The following is an 8,238-nucleotide window of genomic DNA, read 5'->3' as shown; positions in this document are numbered from 1 at the left end:
ACGCTTGAATCCCGATGAAGAATCGACGCCGTATGGATGTGTTTCGCGAGTGCAATGTGCGTGAAGACGTGTATGCCTCTGGAGCATGCAGTGTTTCACTTTACCCTGACGATTGTATTTGTAACTTGCGCCACTCACGGTCCAGAGATGAGCTTGGTCGCTTGATCCAGAATCCAGTGGCTACAGAAGAGCGTATGTGTGTGTGTCAGGGGGAAGAGGGGAAAGTGCGACAGCGGCGCGATTTTTTTTTTTTTAATTAGACGTTTATGGCAGTCAATTAAGTAGAACAAAAATCTTTATTTCTGTGCACCCCCCCACACACACACACACTTCCCGCTTTCCCCCAACTGCAAAACACTTCCAACGCCCCTGGTTCAATTGTTCAGTAAGTGGCTATGTGAGTTGAACCCTTAAAGTTGCCCTCGCGATCTTGGTTCCACCGGGTGCTTTATTGATATCAACTCGCCGGAACAACTGGACGGTAGGGTGACCACCCGTCCCGCGACTCGCGGGACTGTCCCGCATTGAGGGCTCGTGTCCCGCGTCCCGCAAGAAATTCTCAAATCATCAAAATGTCCCGCATTTCACGCTGTCGTAAAATTCACTCTGCAACTCAAGGTGCTGCTGAACAACGGGGCACGGCCGGGGAAGCGCGGAGGTCACTAGGAATCGCAGTGGTACGCCGTTTTCTATCCAAGCATTGCGGGAAGCGACCGTTTTTCTTGCAGGAGACCCAACCCGCATGCGCCGTTGTGCCTTTCCCCTTGGTGGCAAAATATTGTAAGAGAATATTGCTCGCCAAAAGTTTCAATATAAATTATTGTTATTATTTTCGTGTCGCAGTGTCAATGCAAAAGAGTTGCTGTAGAAATCTTTTTTTTTTTCCCCTTTTTTTTTTAGTTAAGACAGCCACATCAGGCAAAAAGCCTCACAATCTTCGAAAAAGAAAATAATGTTAACATTGTGCGTACGAACATGTTGATAAAAGTAAGCATTGACAGGAAACAATAACCTGAAAAAGGTTTACCGTTTCCTAATTTCATTTGATGCATTGAGTTCTGCTGCAGTTGATTTTTATGCTTTCAACTTCGACACATTTGATAACATACAAATATATCCCTGGGAGTGAAAATGATTTTACCTTAATTGCTGCAATGCAATTTGCAGGTGTATAAACAGCACAGGATATTAAATGTGTTAACAGAGCCTCGGTTCGTGGTCTCGATAGCCTTCTCGTTAGCCTTTCTACGACCAGCCGCCAGGATCGCGACATGCAACAGCATGACATAGGGAGGCTCTAGTGAGGGTGGGCGCAACTCAAAACCTGGAGAGCGTTTGCAATTTAATGGCGGCGCCTGAGGGAGAGGATTCGAGAAAGGATATGCGCCAGTGTTGCCTGCACGAGAGCAAGCGCCCGCTCTGTTGCAACCCTGTTGCTCCATGCACCTTTCCTCCTCTCGCCTCCCATTGCAAGCAACGAGCGCCTTGGCACAGCCTCTCTCGCTTCCTTCTCGCTCCGAGAATGGACTTCTTCCAAAACCGACGCGCCCCATCGCGGCGAAATACCGCGCAATGCACTCTGGGAACTAGTTGGCCACTCAGTTTCGGTTTCGACTGAGCAGCTTCATCTCATGCTATCACGCCGCGACCGAACGCGCTGCTTGCGTTTTCGATTATCTGACTTTTCACGAACGTACAATACACTCATTCTCGAGCGATACAAAACGAAGACCGGGGCACTTTCCTTGGTTCCCGAAACACCGGATATTGTGCGTGCGTATGCGAACGTAGTAAGTCGTGGCTTAGTCACCTCACCCCACGAGTGCATCTTTGAGCTCAATGTCAGTAACCCCGTCTAGTACCAGTGAACTACAACTGAAATTTGTTCGTCTGGAGCCTTACACGTATTTTGTTCGCCAAACGTCCGCTTCTTGTTACTTCATTGGGCGAAAAGCAAGCCGCATCCTCACAGGGTATCAAAGTTGAGCCCAGCGTTTACGCATGAACTTTTAAGGAAACGCAATAAATTCGACCTCACTACTGCACAAAAGTTACTATGATGTCTTCCTCGTGTCATCATATATCTCCCACTCAAATTTTATGGTGATAGAAGATTAACTTTTCGCAAACGCTGAGATCGGCTAGCTACGACGGAGGCCCTAACAAGCGTCCCCTACTCCTCGCTAAGCCTTTTTGGGCGAGCTTTTACTGACGCTTAAGGGGTATTCACACGAGGGAGAAATCCCGGGGATTTCTCCCCGGCACGCGCGCATCACGAGATGAAAACGCGAGGCTTTTGCACATCGCAAAGCCTGTCGTTTTCGTCGTGGGATGCGCGTGCCGGGGAGAAATCCCCGGGATTTCTCCCTCGTGTGAATACCCCTTTAAGGTCTGTGCCTGAACGGTGTGTCTGAAATTATCTCGGCATACTCAGGCAGGAAGAAAGCAAACACATAACAAATAGTATGGCCATTAGCAACCGTCAAATGCGCTTTGAATTCGTTCGAGCACTTGTGTGAAGAATGTCGCATCGTGCGCCGGACGGGCATGAACCCCTATGCGGTGCGCATAGGGGTTCATGTCCGTCTGGCGCAGTTCTGGCGAACGGTGCGACATTCTTCACACAAGTGCTCGACTTTTGCTTTCTTAAAACGGACTGTATGCGCGAAATTGCCTATATGATTGCAGGATAACTTTATGTGCATACGCGATGTTGAATGGAATGCAAGCGCGTGGGGACCACTTCGTGCGGTGCTGCGGGTCAGTACAGATAAGAGATAAGAAGTGCGTTAAAATTGAGCTTTTCAATGGCGCCTCCGAGTTTTACCTCGCATACTCAGGCATATTAAGAAAAACAGTAATTGCAAAAAGTAATATTTCGTCTATGAACGCATGAAACAAACTTTCTGATCAACAACACTAATGTAAAGGCGCGAGCACCATGTATGCATACTTATTGGGTGCTACAGCCTGTTGATTCGTACACAAGCAAGATCCCCAGCACTGGCTCGTTCACATACCTCGATTGGAACGCTAACAGGAAGGCTCAAGTACAAAAATACAACAAGCATGTGTTAAGACAAGCTATACGCCCCAGGCTTGTGCTCAAGCTTTGAAGTCTGGCCATTTAGGTTAGTTTAGAGACCACTAATGACGCTCTCGGTACCAGAAAACAATCTCTTGCCGACGTGTCGATCGAAACCGAAACCATGTCACCCTCCTCCCTGGCCAACTAGTTCCCAGAGTGCAAAGCGCGCCGTGTTGCATGCAGGGCTTTATGGAAGTAGTCTATTGCAAACGTCGAGCGGAGAAAGCAAGGTTGCCAGACAAGCAGCAACGTCCAAGATGGCGGAATTTACCGTTTCTCGCTTTAAAAAAAAATACTTAACCTATCGCAACAAAACTGGCGGCTATGGAAAAGTAATCATTTATACCTTGCGTAAATTATTCAAGCACCTTAATGGGCTCTTATGACCTGAGTTAGGAAAGAAAACGACCCTTTGCCCCATAGACTCCCAGCAAAATTTAGCAATTAAATGGCGTCCATGTCCCGTGATCGCCGATCTAGGAGTTGCACCCACCCTCACTTGAGCCTCCCTAGCATGACACTTCGGCTTCTGTGACGTCATTTGTAGCCACTTTGGGACCACTTTTGATGTATGGGCGGGATAGGACGCTAAACATACAAGTCGAAGACGCGCTCCAGGCACCATAGCAGTGGTACAAAGCTTATGTTCCTTTATGGGTTCTCTCGACGCCTGCTACTCATGGCACTGGCAAATGCTAGCAAATAGCCTATGGTCACCCTGTTAGCTGTTATATGGAAATATCACTGTCTTAGGCTTCCATTTTTGACCAGAAAAAGAAAATAGCTAAAATATATTCCACAGTTAAACTTAAAGTAACTTCAAACTTTTTTTTTCTTCAGACTTGTAGGAAAGCACATTACGTGTTCAAATACTCGCTTTGCTACACGCTTTAAAAGGCATCCCCTCAATCGCTCATTCGCTGAAGTGTCCTATTAAACGTGCCCGCGTCGTTAGGCGAACATTACTATGGTGACACACATAGAGTGGAAATGTTACGCCTTTCTCGGCATGCGGTGAGCGTGGGAGGAGAAATTCAACACCGCATAAATTATTGACCTAAACATGGCGTGCCAGGACACCATAGTTCACGCGACCCGTCGCATCCGTCCCGTATTCTCACTCATGCCGATAGACAAAGCAAATAATAAGCAGAAACGCCCCTCGGCAAAATGTTTATATCGATTTTCGGGGTGAAAGCTTTCGAGCCCGTGTTGTCCACGTCGAGTTCCTAACCCGGATTGCCACGTATCCGCGGACCTGCGGAGTCTTCGGAACCAAAGACTGACATCCGGATAATCACGATGTACGGTAGCCAGCGCAGGTGAGAGAACGCGGTATATTGCAGCGTTTCTAAGTCACCGCGTTATTTGTATAACCGTTCCTGGCACAGCGAACGAGGGCAGCCACAGGGATTAGCCGATATCCCCACTGCGCATCCGTGCTGCGCATGCCACTAAGCCAGAACAATCATAGGTTTGTTCTGGTGCACATTTTTTTTTCTTCACTAAAGCCGTAGCCACACTGTTCCTACATCATACGAACGACTCGGTGTTCGTTGAGGACATAAATGATAAGAGGATTATCTGCGCGTCAAGCCTGCACGTTGCATGTTTTCTTCATACATGCGCAGGTTGCAGACAGGTCTTCTGTGACCAATCTGATAAGGCCGTCATACAAAGAAGAGAGACGCCTCAGACTGTCAGTAGTCTGTCTTCTGTATCTTCACGTCATTTGTTCCACAGCTCGAATGGGCTAGAGCTGCGCTGAGGCAGGAAGAAACAACATGAACCCCCTACTCTTGGGTTTTATAAACGACAAATGTCGTCTTATTAGTCGGAATTGTGTGAATTGTGGTCGCGCCATTATCAAGTTTTATTCGATCTATACAGGTCAACCAGCCCACCGAACTATGCGGCCAGTCGACCGACTGCGATGTACCGTACTTGGAGCAGGTAAATAATTTTTCGAAAATGCGAACGCTATTCTTGTATGAGTTGTCCAATAAGCGTAACAGTACTTCTACAAATTGTATATGGCGTATACAAGTCATTAGGCCATCTTATGCCTTCTTGTTTGTTTGTTGCACATGTTCATATAACTTTTTTTTCCCCTTTGGAGACCTAGTTTATGAAATCGCAAGTTACGGATATGATTACCATCAAAGGTGCCGTAACTATAGACCGATGTTGTTTTTTTTTACTTTGGCCACCCACTAAACAGTCCATTAGAAAAACACCATGTACAGCGACACTTCTAGCGCTTGATTTTATTTTGTCAGCACCGAAGGAGAGGAGAATGTGAAGAAGTGTCGCAGTTCGGAATTCTTGAAAGCTAAATCAACTTATCAATATTTTCCCCCGAGAAGTATAGAAGCAAAAACAAAAATGTGGTTATTCACAAACGTGTTCTTTTGTCGACTGTGTTAGATACGCTGAAGTAAAACGAAACTTTTACTAACAAGGGTACCATGTCTGCAATCAGTGCTGTGGCTGGGGGCTGGGGGCGGCGGAGAAAAGCTCACCGGAGTAAAGCTCACCGGAAAAAATCTCACCGGACAAAAGCCCACCGCAAAACCGGCAGATGCGGAGAAAAGCTCACCGGCCTTTGAGCGAATGCGAAGAAGAGCTCAACGATTTTTAAGATTGTTTTCTTAGCTTAGCGAATTCTGCGTCACACGTGGCAATTTAACAGTCACTTCATTAAAAATATGTCATCTTTTTTGTAATATTCTTGAAGTTCATTGCGCATATTTACTAATTCCTCTGAAACTAGCAATCACCCATTCTGTAGATTAATGAAGCCGCAAGTATAAAATCGGAGCATCGGACACGGTAAGATGCACAACAATTAATCGACAGCTGACAGTGCGCCGTTTGTAGTTGGCAAATAAAGAGGTTTGTTCTTTGCGAGCTAATATGAATAGCGGTGTGGTGAACCACATCAGCTACAAAGATTGTGTTGTGCCTGATAGATAATGTGCTTGTTGATGTAATCAGTGTCGGCTACGCTGTTTTCTTTCTGTTAGTTTCACTAATTATACTTTAGTTGAAAGAACAGCCTCGTCCTGGTTGTATTTGTTGTCTTCACTCCGTCTTCTATAACGTTTAACAACTCGCTACCTTACAGAAGACTAGTTCTTATATAGGTCACGAGTAACAACGGTGCCAATGTGCAGCTCTGAAGGTCATGGGTAGCTCGCTGTAGAAAGGCACTTTATCACACAAAGGCAACGTGTGGAAACACCAGCACGAATGGCTAGGAAACGTGCATGTCCGTGTAAGAAAAAAACCTCGATATCCTACTTATTGTTTTCTTCTGTTTTCAAAGGTTAACAAAAGCTTCAAAGAGAATATCAGGCATCGCGTTGTTGCGCATCCACTTCCGGATCTTTGGCAATTACAGTTTTGATTTTTAGGTTTTAGGCAGATATTATTAAGTTTTCGAACTTTTTCCTGTTCTTCAAGTTCATAAAGTTTTTAGTTAGGATTTTGTTGCCTAGAGAGTAAAAAAAAAAAAAAAAAAAAAAAGAAACTCGCCGGCAATTATAAATTTGGGAGCAACATACTGAATAAGCTTAACAGCTATTCATAAAAAGGACATTTTCTTTTTTACAAAGTTGGCGAATGTTAATGATAATAAATTGGATATATGTTATGCATGATCCAACAGCTTTCATCTATAAAAAAACGGAAAAAATCGGTCAGCTTTTTTCCGCATACGCTCAATGGCCGGTAAGCTTTTCTCCGCATCCGCCGGTTTTGCGGTGAGCTTTTCTTCGGTGAGCTTATCTCCGGTGAGCTTTTCTCCGGTGAGCTTTTCTCCGGGATTCGAGGGGGGGTGGGGCAATAACAATCACTATGTGACTTTTCAAATGGGTCTATTGATGGTTGAAGTGCGATGACAAATGTGTTCTCGTCATTTCAAGATTCCTCAATAAAACCGCTCCCGTTTTTAACTACTGCCTTCTGCTCTCAGGCACAACTCTAGGTCCTTGGACACGATCAAACCGATACTCAGCAAGTCGTTCAGCCAGCATCAGAACCTCATAATTACCAGGCTCAGCCCACCGGGAAAAAGAACTTCGTTGACAAGGAAAATCAAAGCGAAGTAAGTGTAGCGTACATAGTGTGATCAAGTACTCAAAATAAGCATTTATGACGCCCATCCTTTAAGGGTAAATTTGCATAACTTATCTGGTGTAGATGCGCGCAGAATATATGTAACAAGAGCTATGTGTAGGCCTACAGCTGCAACTCAGTCAGTTTTAGAGCACAGCTCTTAGTGGCCCGTTTCCGGCTTAAACGGCGTCGGCGTCGCCGTCGCCGTCGGCGTAACCGCGAGGTCACGTGACCCCCCGAGGTCACGTGACCCACCCAGGTCACGTGACACCCCTAGGTCACGTGACCCCCGAGGTCACATGACCCCCTTAGGACGTGACCCCTTGAGGTCACGTGACCCCCCTATGGTCAGGTGACCCCCGAAGGTCACGTGACCACATGAGGTCACGTGACCCCTTAGGTCACGTGACCCCCTGAGCTCACGTGACCCCCTGGTCACGTGACCTCAAGGAGTCACCTGTCCCTCAGTACGCTTCCATCTTCCTCCTCAAGAGCTGCGCTCTAACCGGCGTTACAGGGAATTGTAAACGGCTTTCATTTTTTTTTCTACCGGTGTTAGTTCACACAAAGATTTTAACTCACTTGAAATAGATATAACTTTAAAAAACTGCTGCTAACGCTTGTGCGATTGTCCCCATCAGCCCCTTGATTGTGTTTCCTTCTGTGCGATGTTGTTTTTGTTCTGGTAGCCACTGAAACATAATGTACGTTTCAAAAGCTATCCGTGTGCGCAGCAAATGCACAAATAAAGAACACCGAGATGTCCTTACCTCCCCGTTATTACTGCGTGAAAAGGATAATTCAATATTCTAATAAAAATATTGCAGTTAATTGCAAAGCCATATTAGAAATATCCACAAATTAATTAATACATTAAAATAATTCCTTCAACCAGGCACGATTTTGTTTCGGGGGGGGGGGGGGGGGGGGGGGGTGGCGGAGGAGGTCTCATCAGAGTAGAAGATTTCGGGGGGGGGGGGGGGGAGGCCGCTTGCCCCCCCCCCCCCCCACCCCCCCCCTGGCTACCGTGG

Source organism: Ixodes scapularis, unplaced genomic scaffold (genome assembly GCF_016920785.2).
Source record: "Ixodes scapularis isolate PalLabHiFi unplaced genomic scaffold, ASM1692078v2 PGA_scaffold6__148_contigs__length_123643588, whole genome shotgun sequence".
NCBI classification, from domain to species: domain Eukaryota; kingdom Metazoa; phylum Arthropoda; class Arachnida; order Ixodida; family Ixodidae; genus Ixodes; species Ixodes scapularis.
This window is presented reverse-complemented; position numbering follows the sequence as displayed.